Below are 12,160 nucleotides of genomic sequence, written 5' to 3'. Positions count from 1 at the left end.
AACTCACTATCACCATTCCTCAGACTCCTGAGCTCTGGGATTATAGCCATATGCCACCACACCCAGATTAACTTTCAGACTTTCTGTAACTGGTGCTAAATTCCGATTCTTGGTTTCATTACCTTAATCTCCTAAGTAGTGCAGTGATGCCTACTTCAGTCTTCTGGGATTTTTCATTGCAGAATGAGCTCAGATGGAGCCCATTGAGTTTTTAGTTACTTATTTATCACACTTGGGGGAAAAAAAAGTTTTTGGTTTTTTCTAAACTGCTTTCATTTTTTATCTTAATCACTTCTTAAACCTTTTTCCACTTAGGTCTTGCTGGATATAAGTGCGTACTCTCCATGAAAATAAATTTTAGTTCATCCTTTGAGAAAGCAAACGGTGAAAGCTACTGAGATAAGCTGTGATTGTACTGTACATAGACATGTGAGGACCTTCGAGGAACACTACGGTTTTGTAAAGTTGTTCTGTTAACATTTGTACCAAATAGCAATAAACTAGTTGGCACAGTTGGCTGTATACCAACAGGGCTGCAAATTTCTTATTTTGTCCCTGAATAATAATTTTTTTTTTTTTTAAGAATTGACCAAATAAGTGAAATTTTTGCATACTTGAGCGCTGCTGAAAAAAAATCATTTGGGATGTGGGGGGGGAGTATATAATGCTTGCACCTCAGGTAAAAATATAAATACCTACGTTGTAAACCTGCTTGTTTAAATACTGTGTATTCCCTGCTCAGTGCTTTGAGCAGTTCTACTTGTCCTCTTTCCTTTAAAGTGTATGTTAAAAAGTATCAATGATTTGTATTATGTTGAATTCTGCTCGATCTCTTGTTGTCTTAACAAAATTGTTCACAGAAGTGTCGACCCTGTGAAGATGTGCTGCTGTCTCAAGGACAGCCACTCTGAACTTGGCACCTTTTACTGCAGATGTCATCAGATGGCTCAGAGAAGAAGACTTGGTCTTCCTGGTGTGCCCAGCTTATCCTGGAACCACCAGGATCCTTCTGGGGGTTTAGGGGAGTGTGGTGGGGGGATTTGTAGGGCTTTTGAGTGAATGAGGCTCCAGAGAAGAGCCGAATGCCAGTGACCGCACCAAACTGTTTGTGGAGCTGTTGAATTTGTTTTCTACCAAGTCAACCATTTCTGTTGGAAAAATCAGTTTCTTGGGGGTGTTGCCTAAACTAGTATATAAAAATGCTAGCATACACATGTGAGTTACAAATATAGGGAAGCAATTTCAAAAGGAATGAAAGGGTTTTGGGAAATTGTAGGTTTGTACATGGAAGTCTTGGTATGTCTGGCATTGGTGAGGTGTGGCCACGCCAGTGTGAATCAGATGTGTTGGTTCTGAACAGGGAGCTGCTGGCCGAGCCTTCCAGGAGCAGGGCAGAGAGAATCTTGCTGGACCCCTTGTCTTCCTGGCTTTGGTTTGTGTAGCAGTAGCATTTTCCTCGGTATATGTGCAGTTTGAGTTTTAGAGGGTAGCTGCCAGCTGGCTTGCTAGAGATTTTAAACTTGTGTTCCTTTAATGTGTGAGTTCATGGGTTTTAGCAACCCCAAAATGTTTTACTAAGAAACTGTTTCTGAAATACATTTGCACTGCTCATTTTTCTTGCCCTGCTCCTCTCTGTAGATCAAGGGTAAAGTGTTCAAAGAATCCCGACATTTTTTTTCATTATGCAACACAAGGTGTCATTGGTAGAAGTTTTACTCCCATGTCCAGGGAAGAGCGGTGGGCTGGCATTGCAGTGAAGTGCTTTGTATCAGGAAAGTGCGCGCATTACCTGTTTTCCTGCTCACAAGCTGAGCCATATGCACATAGACTAGATCTTCTTCTCATAGTTTTGCACTTTGATAGCCTATTTTTGAAGATTAACACATTTACAAGATGATCGACTCAGTTTTGCCTAATCAGTGAGTGTTACAAAAGCTTGCTGTGACTACAAATGTAAGTCTTAAAAGGGGGTATGTGAGAATAGTGGGCTGAAATTTAAACTTGTATTTAAAAAAAAATCACCAAATCTATGTGCAAACAAGTCAGTATGTATTACACTGAAATTTGGGGCTTTCAGTTCTCTCCAGCTAAATTTCTGAATGCATAAAAATATCAATTTTTAAAAACAGCCCTTTGTACTTCAAAATGTTTTTGTCCATCAGTATTAACTATTGGGATACTACTGGTTTTGTATGTTTTATTTTTTCTTTGAGACAATAGTACATATATTAGAGGTACAATTTGTTGGATTTTTGTTTATGTATTTATTTCATTCCGGTTTGATTTATTTTAATTGTTGATACTTGTCAAACAATAGACATTGTTTTATTTATGATATATTTCAGCTTAAAGTTATGTTATTATATGCAGATGTAAATATAGATTTGGTGTTTTGCAAACTTGGTTTTTGGCCATTATTGTGTTCTGGGTTCTGGTGTCACTTCATTTACCTTTTTATAAAGGCAACTTTAAACACACTCAGTAGCAATAGCAGGTGGGTGTAACCAGTGTTCCCCAACACACACCCCTCTCTTGTCAGCAATTAATCTGCTTTGCAGTCCTGCAGTGGTGAAACATATCTCAGACATGCTTTGTCTCTAACTGATACACACTTCACAGAATCTCATTCAACTGGAGGAACAGCCAGCTCTCAGTCTCCTTTTCCTGATTGCCTCAAACCTATCTTCCTACATCTGGCCTGTTGCAATGGAGCCAAAAGACACACTTGCCACAGTGTTACCGTTTATGACCCAGCCTCTTCCCCCATCACTCTGAGGAGGTTGTTTGCTGAAGGACTGGGACCACTGTCCTGTGGATGGCTCACATTCCGGTTTCTTCGTTGCCTATTTGTGGTTTGAATTACCCAGCTTCTCCAGCCCATGTCATTCTGTAATGTGGGGGGTTACACCTCCAGGTTTCATATTTTACAGAGGCCCCGCCCTGTCTTCCTCTTGTGTCACCTCTGATTTCCACCCAGTGATGATACTAAGCTGGAACGGGGTTATAGAGGCCTCATTGTCCTTAGGTAGAATTTTAGTGGCCATCTATGCACACTGGAAGTGTAAAAGTTGAGTTTTGCGTCTGCTGAAATTCCATGGAGAAGACCTTGTGAGAGCTGGGTATGGTGCACACATCTGTAATCCTAGTACTTGGGAGGCTGAGGCAAGAAGACCTCAAGTTTAAGTCCAGCCTAAGCTACATCACGAGATCCTGTCTCTAGGCAAAACTTGATCTGGATTATTTGGCTAACCCTGAAATATAACTTGAACAAAATAGGGTAAATGCTTGATTTCCTGTTCCCATCACTAATGTTACGACGTCCCCTGTCCCCTGTAGGTGGCCCAGGAGTAAATTTTAAACTTGCCCATGTTCAGTTTGAAACTGAACATGGCGCCTCACTCTTGATGCATTCTTTAAGCAATTGTGTGCATCACTGATGTCCAGAACCTCCTGGTTGGCCAGTGGGAGGCCTTCCCGTTGGCCTATGGTTGGCTGGACAAAGTTGATAGATGTCTTTGCCTTCTGTTGTTGCAAACAACTGTTCTGACCCAGTCCTGCAAGCCATTATTTCTCCATTGACCCTGGGTCCTTTTATAAGAACTGGAAATTAGACATGATTGTGTGTGTGTGCGCGCGCACACTCATTCCACCCAGTTGTTTGAGCTTGTGGTTTTTGATACAGAGAACAAAGCAGTAGATGCTTTCCTTGGGTGTGTGGGGGGGACGACAATTTACAGTGAATTACATCTCACCAGTGCCAATTCAAATTTTGGTGTTTCTGCTTTGGTTTTTATATTTGATTATCTGAACACCTGGGTTCTTGATGACTTAACTTGCTTTGTTCTTTATATAACAAAACAATGCCAACCAATGTCATTAACATGATAAACATTTCCTTTTGGAGTTCTGTGTATAGCAGCGTTTTTCAAGTTGTTGCCCTAGAGCAGCAAAATCATCATCACAGAGAAATGAGGTTTACCCCAGTGACTGTACCAGGAACCCTGTGGGTGAGGCCAGCAATTGAGTCCTCCCGGAAACCCTGGTCTCTGCTGGGTAAACTCCCCTCGATGGTCACTGTGGAGTGTTGATATTAATGGGTGGGTATGCCATCCACCTCGTTTGTTGCCAAGACTTGTTTCCCATCTTTATACACTTTTTTTTTCCTCTCAATGCTGTATATTTACATAGCTTCCAAGTCAAAACTAAAGCCAGGTGTGTTCAGCGGTCTGGCTTTTCATCCTCCCATGCAGTGTTCTTTGCCTTCCATAATTGTTCTTTAAAATCGGTTTTTGAGAGCTGGGCATGGTGGTTCCCAGCTACTCTGGAGGTGGAGGTAGGAGGGTTGCAGACATACCTGTAGGTACATTTATATTCCCATTTGTATAAAAAGGCATGCAGTATGCACTAGCTCATGTAGGTTGGGGGCTATTTCATTAATTTTTTTGAAGAACAAAAGCACAGTTTTCTCCTAAACAATAATGTAAATAGGAAATCTAATTTGAAGGGTGAAAGTTGGTGGTCCCTGGTTCTGCAGATGGCAAACCCAGGGTCCCCACATCACATGGCCAGATAATGCTGCCAGCACTGGTGGGGAGGGAGGGTGGTGGCTCATCTGCATCTTCCACAATTGTAAGCTCAGCTTCCCAGGGCCAGGCAAAGGTATGGAAGTGCTGGTTCATTTTTATTTCATTTGTGTTTTGCATGTTAGGCAAGCACTGTACCCACTGAGCTACATTTCAGCCCTAGCTCTGTGTTTTTAACACACGGGTAAAGAGTGGGTATTTTTTGCAAATTTATCTGAAGCAGTATTGAGGGTTTGATGAGATTGGTCATCAGAAAGGTGATAAGCTCAACACAGCTCTTCCGGGTCACATGAGTGGTGTGTTCTTGAAGAATGCCAATAATTGGACACTTGGTTGTTTTCCCTGTTGGACCAACCCACTCAGGGCTGCAGACATTTCCCTTAACTCTGAAGTGTCACCACCAGATGGCGCTGGTGCAAACAGGCCATCATTTCCTTGTCCTACCAGCTTTGAGGTTCAAAGCTGGTATTTGGGGCAAGTTTTCAAAGACTGAAAATTTGGGTCATATCAAAGCATGCAGGAAATACGAGACTGTTAATATACTTTGTTGAAATAATGTTCACTACACTGGAGATAGGTGGCACAGGTGCTGTTATGGTATTGCAGTCATGCTAGAAACCCAGTTTAATTAAAAAAAAAGGAAAAAACTGGTCACCACTGCCTTTTCCTCTCTGCCTTCAGGTGCTGGGTTCTGCAACTGAGTTAGGGCAGGGATTGCTGTCTTCTGGTTTGGAGATTTGGACACAGGCAGACAGCAGACACAGGGCCATGTGAAAAAAAATTGCCCTAGAGGGAAACAGGCATGCTAGTCTGGGCTCTAGATGGACGGGATTTGGGATGGAGCCTGCAGTCTCCCCTACTTTGTTCTGTATCACTTCTCCCTGCTTTCCACTGCTCCTTCCTTCCCACTTCATTCAAAGATGAGTCCATTAAGAACTCTGGGAAGTGGACCATGCTTAGTGTGTCTCTTAGGAGTTTGTGGGCCTAACATGGACGGGCACTCAAGCTTGCCAGTTAGCCTGAAATGGGAATGAAAGCTGCACATGACAGCAGTCACAGGACCTGTTCAACTCCTGTTATGAATTCAATGCTACCAGTTTCCTGGGTGTGTGACGTCTGAGCTCAGTTTTTTTTTTTTTTTTTTTAATTTTTCTTTTTGGTAGTACTAGGGTTTGAACGTAGGGCCTCAATGCTTGCTAGGCAGGTGCTCTATCACTTGAGCCCTTTTTTGTGTTGGATATTTTTCGAGATAGGGTCTTGGGAACTATTTGCTCTGGGTGGCTTTGTACCTTGATTCTCCTGATTTCTGCCTCTAGAGTAGCTAGGATCACAGGCTTGAGTCACTTAAATTTTATTTTTGAGTTTGCATACGATAGTAATACGAAGGGATTTCATTGTGATAATCACCCTCTCCATTACATTTACACCGCCCCGATTTTTTTTTTTTACAAAGAGATACGGTATTACATGAACAGTAATATTACTAGTTTAGCACTGTGGAGAAACTGAAGGATGGTTGAGCAATGGACACCAGGCACAGAAGTGTGTTCTGTAGGCTTCTACTTCTGTGAAGGACAAACTAGCCTGTGCTACCAGCAGCCAGCTGGGGAGTTGTCTGGTGGTTGCCTGGTAGTGAGGGAGATAACATGTGGTGTTTTTTTTTGTTTTTTTTGTTTTTGGTGCTGGGAATGGAACCCCCTTAGGGCCTTGCACATGTTAGGCAAGTGCTCTACCACTGACCTACATCCTCAGCCCACAAATGGGTCGGTTTCTTGGTACGGATGCTGATTCTGTGAAAATTCATTGAGGAATTATGATTTTGGCACTTTTGTGTCTATTATACCTCAATTTAAGAAAGACAAAAGTAGCACAGTTAAACATTTGAGAATGAGGGAATAAAAAAGCCCAGAGCAGTACTGAAGTTCTGACTCAAAGAACACCTTTAACACAGGCACAGTTAACGTCACGTACAGCCAACTAAACCAAGGCTGTTAACAGGCTTGATCGGTGCAGTGGCTCTGGGCACAGGTGTGAGGGCAGGGCTGGGACTCAGATCCGAACTCCATGAGGGTGGAGCATGCTGGTTCATTCGGTCACTCATTGACTGAGGGCCTTACGCAGCAATAAGGAAGTGCATTTGGTAAGTGTGTCCAAGGTTACACAATCTATAGAAATGCCAAACTTCAGCAAACAGCAGGAGCTCAGGTTGGGGGTAGGACCACAACTCCAAATATGACTCTTCTTGCTCCAACAGGACAACTGGAGGTCAGGGAGTGAGCCTCCTGGTTACGCTGGGGCGCTACATCCTAGGCAAAGGCCACTGGGGGAACACTGAGAAGGCCTGGGGGCTTGGGAGGAGAGGAATGGAGCCGTGGTGGGCTGCCAGAGGAATTTTAGTTTTTGCTCTGAGTGAGAGATGGGGAGCTTTTGGTGGCAGTGGGCGGTCAGCCTTAGTTAAAGCTTTTAGCATGGGTCTGACCCCAGGACCCACGGTCCTTGATGTCTCCTTGGAATGAGGCTGGCCATTCCTGCAGCTGAGATCCTGTGCAGGGCTGATGAGTCTTCTCCACCACATGAAACTCAACTTTCATTTCTGGAAGACCATGGCTGTCAATCTACCTGAGCCTCACAAGAAGTGCTGGAGGGCTTTTGGGAACAAGAGACTTGTGTAAGGAGCTAGAAGGTTGTACCTTCTGGGGGAGGGGAGGTGGAAGGCAGCCAGACCACCAGGCCCATGGGTTGTGGGACCCTCCCAAGTAGAGTTTTCTGTTTGGGATGAGTTTTTGTTTTTTGTTTTTGTTGGCACTGGTGTTTGAATTTAGGGCCTTACGCTTGTAAGGCAGCCACTCTTACTGCTTGAGTCACTGTGCCGGCCCTGTTTCTGTGTTGGGTTTTTTTGAGATAGGGTCTTGCGGACCTATTTGCCTGGGGATGGCTTCGAACCGTGATCCTCCTGATCTCTGCTTCCTGAGTAGCTAGGAGCCACAGGCACCTGTCTTGGGATGGGTTTGAAGAGGCTTAAGAGGTACTGGTTAGTTGCCTCACGAGTTTAGAGACTGTCCTATGACTGACAGAAAGATGCTGAAGAGTACCAAGTTGCAGAGTGACAACATTCGTGGTTTTACCAACTAGAAGCAGAAAGGTAATGGTGAAAATCAATGCTGAGACTTGAACTTTCATAAGCTCTCCCTTATATCAGCTTTTGAAGGTGAGCAGGTAAGAGCAGCAGATTGGAAAAGGGAGCCCTCTAATGACTTTCCTATTGCTTTTTTCCTGATCCTTCATATAAAACAAGTGATCAGGAGTCACAGCTAGCTTTGTGGCTGCCTTTGTCTACCATGCAGATGTTCTGAAGGAGCATCAGCCTGTTTGGGTCCCAGCTGACATGGGGAATTTTGTTTTTTTTATATTTTTGGTGGAACTGGGTTTTGAACTCAGAGCTTTATGCTTGCAAAGCAGGTGCTCAATCACTTGAGCCATTTTGCTCTGGTTATTTTGGAGGTGTGATCTCTTGATTTGTTTGAATCCGGCTGGCCTCAAACTGCCATCTTCCTGATGTCAGCCTCCTAAAGAGCTAGGATTGCAGGTGAGAGGCAATCCAGTCTAAAACTGTGAATTAGAGACATGTTAGACACCCTCCTTTTATGTGCTGTTTGCAGTAGCGTGAGTCCCATAAAATGAGGAATTCTCCAAAAATAATCTTTACTTGAAGCTTATGTTTACATCCTTGTCCACACGGTAGCACCTGTCTTTGGGTAGACAGGAATGCTGGTCCTCCTTTGTGGAGATCAGGCTGTAGCAATGTGGCTTCAAACGAAGTCAAGGCCCTTGGGGTTTCTTCCCTTGAAGATGTGCAGCTCCTCTGGAGCTCCAGCTGGATATACCTTGGAAGCCAAGGGCAACTTGGCAGAAGCAAACGTTTAAAAATGCTGAAGAAAGATCACAGCTGATTGAGTAACTGAGTAGTGATTACGTTACCAAATACCACAGGCCTGCCATTCTGTTGAAATTGCTACTTAAATAAAAATGTACAGACTCATATCTGCAAATAGCTAAAACCATCAAATAGGATTTGTAACAGAAGACAAAAGAGTCTTGCCACACCTCTCCGGGCCTAGTGCTCCTCTGCTGAGGCCACTGGTAGCTTCTGTTGGCTAAGCTCCTGCTGGTACCAGGAGCACAGTTGTAGCTCTTGTCTCTTGAGCGCCCTAATCCCATTACGTCATGGGTTAGTTTGACTACTGCAGGGTCTTGGAGGGAGCACTTTTGGCATTTTGGGTGGATCAACATTTTGTTGTTGGCACTGGCCAACCACTACTAGGAGGAACATTAGCATTCCTGCCCTCCACCCCACACAAAGTGGGGGAAATGCTTCCAGTTGCCTTTCAGGTGGGTACCACCCTGCATACACGAACTGCCATTTTTCTGTGTACCTTGAGTAGCATTCTCACTTCCTCTGTCCCCCATACCTGTGCAACAAGGACAATGGTGTCCCCACCCATTTCTTCTCCTCTCCTCTATTCTACTTCTTCATTGCTGTCATTTGTCTTCAAGCCTGGTGACATTTGACGTGGGTTTTGGAAATTTAACATTGTCCATAGGTTGATTCTCGTGCTGAAAAATCAGTTGTTATGATCACATGATTGCTACTTGTTGATTGTGCTCTGATCCCTTCTCCTTTCCTGTACTGTGCAGTTTTTAGTTTTTAGCATTTGGGCATTTTCCTGCCCACAAGACTGAGTTCTGCAGCTGATGAGCCTTGTTGATCTTGGTGTCCCAGATCCCATCACCAGGCCTGGCATACATGGGTTGTTGGAAGGGAGGGGGAGTTGGGGCTGCTTGGGGATGTGAAATGTCAGGGACATGTCATGTTTTTGGGGGTCTTAGACATTTTTGCCTTCCTGAGCCCCTTCGTCTTCTGTAATCTATACACACATGCAGAAGGAAGGAAAGAGAGGAGAGAGGAAAAGAAAGAAAAACAGGTTCAAGGGCATGATTGAAATGGTAGAGCACCTGCTTAGCAAGTGTGAGGCCCTGAGTTCAAACCTCAGTACAGACAAAGAAAAGAATATAGCCTGTGCTACTTTGCATAAACGAGTTCTGTAAACATTGACTGTAATTCGGTTCTCATAGAATCTTAATATGTCCTGGATACAAATTACATACGTAATAATCTTTCAAGTATATGCAAATCAAATGTTATAATGAATAAAAACCAAGTTCATTGAGTAGTGCATACATATCTCAGTAGTTTTTGTCAGTAAGAGTTACCTAAAAGCCAGGCATGGTGGAGCACACCTATAATCCCAGAACTCAGGAGGCTGAGAAAGAAGGATTGTGAGGTTTCTTTTGTTGGTGGTGTTCTATTTTTTTTTTTTTGGCGGTACTAGGGTTTGAACTCAGGGCTTACTCCTTGAGCCACTGCACCAGCCCTTTTTTTGTGATGGGTTTTTTGGAGATAGGGGCTTGAGAACTATTTGTCTGGGCTGGCTTCGAACCTTGACCCTCCTGATCTCTGCTTCCCGAGTAGCTAGGATTACAGGCATGAGCCACTGGTGTCCATCAGGATTGTGAGTTTGAGGCCAGCCTGGGCTATGTATTGAGACCCTGCTCCAAAAAAGAGTTGACTGAAGCTTGGTGCAGTGGCACACACCTAAATTCGGGAGGCTGAGATGGAGAGCTCACTTGAGCCCAAGAGTTGAAGGCAAGCCTGAACAGCACGGGGAGACTCCATCTCAAAAAAGAGTTGTCTCAATAAATATTGTCCATTCATTTCCTTGAAATCCTTTTATTCAGATTCAACCACAGTTCCAGGGACTGGAGGCTCAACAGTAAGGAAGTATTATTTAGACTAAGAGTTCAGAAGAAAGTATTATGTTAAACAGGGGGGTCTTCACATTTTAAGGTAAAATAAAAACAAGGATGTGACTCAGTGGTCCATGTGAGCAAGCCATCCCATTCCTGGGTATATACCAAAGTACCAAAATGAGGCATTCAAGAAAAATGTGTCCAACAAAATTCATGGCAGCGTCTTTCATAATGGGCCAAATGCCCGCCACTGTTGACTGAAAAACCGAGGGGTTCATCCATCATGCCAGGAACCTTACTCAGCACTCAAGGCTGCCCAACATGGGTGAGCCTCAAACACGTGACACTGAGTGATGAAAGCCAGACACAAAGAGCACATGTGGGGGACAACTGCCACATCGGGGACAACACTGAGGCAGCTACAGCCATGGCCACAGCCTCTCCCACCCCTACACTGTCCCCAGTGTGGGAGGAGGGGGCGCTGGCCACAGCTGTCACTGGGTGGAACCTGCAGGAGAGAGATGACTGGTTCCTTGCGTGACCTTCCTGACAGTCTAGATGTTGTGTCGTGCACACATTTCCACAGAGGACACTGTGCTTGTGGACATTGCAGGTGAAGCAGCAGGCCTCTGAAGCAGGAAGCAGTGGCTGCTGTAGATCCACTGCAAAGCCACTCCAGTCTCATCGGGAATTGGCCCACTTGTAGAAATGAACACAGGTGAAGGCCAGTGGAGAACCCCAAACTTTACAACTGTAGGAGCAGGTTCGGGGGGCTGGGTGTGTGCCACTGGGTTCACTCCTAGACAGCCCTAGGGTGCCGTCTCGTCGGTGCAGGACTCAGTGGCCCAGGAAGAGGGCAGGGGCAAAGCACAGTGAAAGGAAGCAGCAGCTTTGGCTCCAGCTGCCCAGGATGGTTCTTCACAGGAAGAACTGTGTGCACCTCCATGAACACTTGTGTGACATGTGGGTTGTGACCCGGATGCCACAGTGCACAAAACCTGCATGGAGACCTAGGAGGTGACTCTGGAGCTCTTGCTGTGCAGTGCAGTAAGGCCATGGTGGTGGTGAGAAGCCCTCCTAGCCAGGCTGCTCTGGGATCCTCTCCGACTGTGACCACACCCAGTGTCCCCAGCACATTCACAAGTGCAGGAGTGCCAAGAAACTTCAGCCCGATCACGAGATGAGGCTCCCCCCGACCTTCCTTTGTGCTTTCTGCTTGGGGAAGAATTGTCTCGTGCCGACTTTCGACTGGACCAGCTACGTTTAATGCATGCCTTTGATCTTGAAACTGCGATGTGCTGTGATTTATTTATTTATTTTTTTAGTGGCATTGGGGTTTGAATGCAGGGTCTTGTGCTTGCTAGGCAAGTGCTCTACAGATTGAGCCACTCCACCAACTCTCTTTTTGTGTTGGGTATTTTCAATATAGAGTCCTGTGAACTGTTTTCCTAGGGCTGGTTTTGAACTGTGATCCTCCTGATCTCTCTCCTGGGTAGCTAGGATTACAGGTGTGGTGCCCGGTGGAATGTCTCCTTTGTGTTTCAGCTAGTTGCTAGGTGAGTTCGTCTATCTACTTTTATTTGAATGAGGAAACCCTATAAATCAGTTAGCAGACCCTGTGCTTTCTCTGAGGTTGTCTTGAATAGATTAGTGAGTTTAGGCTCCGTGGATGAACGTACCTGGCTCTGAACCTATGTTTCTTGAAGTTTTACATTCCTCCTTTTCTAGTCCATCCATGAAACTAGCCAAAGACCTGCCATCCTGTAAAG

General features: G+C 44.8%; 1 protein-coding gene across 5 annotated transcripts in view; it reads left to right on the top strand.

The window, feature by feature from the left end:
• Nucleotides 1–12,160, top strand: part of Znf217 (zinc finger protein 217) — a 57,983-nt gene that overhangs the window by 24,629 nt on the left and 21,194 nt on the right. For 4 of the 5 annotated variants that reach the window (XM_074074997.1, XM_020164186.2, XM_020164185.2 and 1 more), the window contains one exon: nt 316–2,399. The exons of the other annotated variant lie outside the window; for it this stretch is intronic. The gene's annotated coding sequence lies outside the window, so the exon portion shown is untranslated. Of the gene's footprint in view, nt 1–315; nt 2,400–12,160 lie in introns of those variants that run through there. 5 annotated transcript variants of the gene reach the window in all.

The sequence above is a fragment of the Castor canadensis genome, chromosome 5, assembly GCF_047511655.1.
Source record: "Castor canadensis chromosome 5, mCasCan1.hap1v2, whole genome shotgun sequence".
NCBI classification, from domain to species: Eukaryota; Metazoa; Chordata; class Mammalia; order Rodentia; family Castoridae; genus Castor; species Castor canadensis.
The sequence above is the reverse complement of the archived record's forward strand: the minus strand, read 5'-3'. Positions and strand labels throughout refer to the sequence as shown.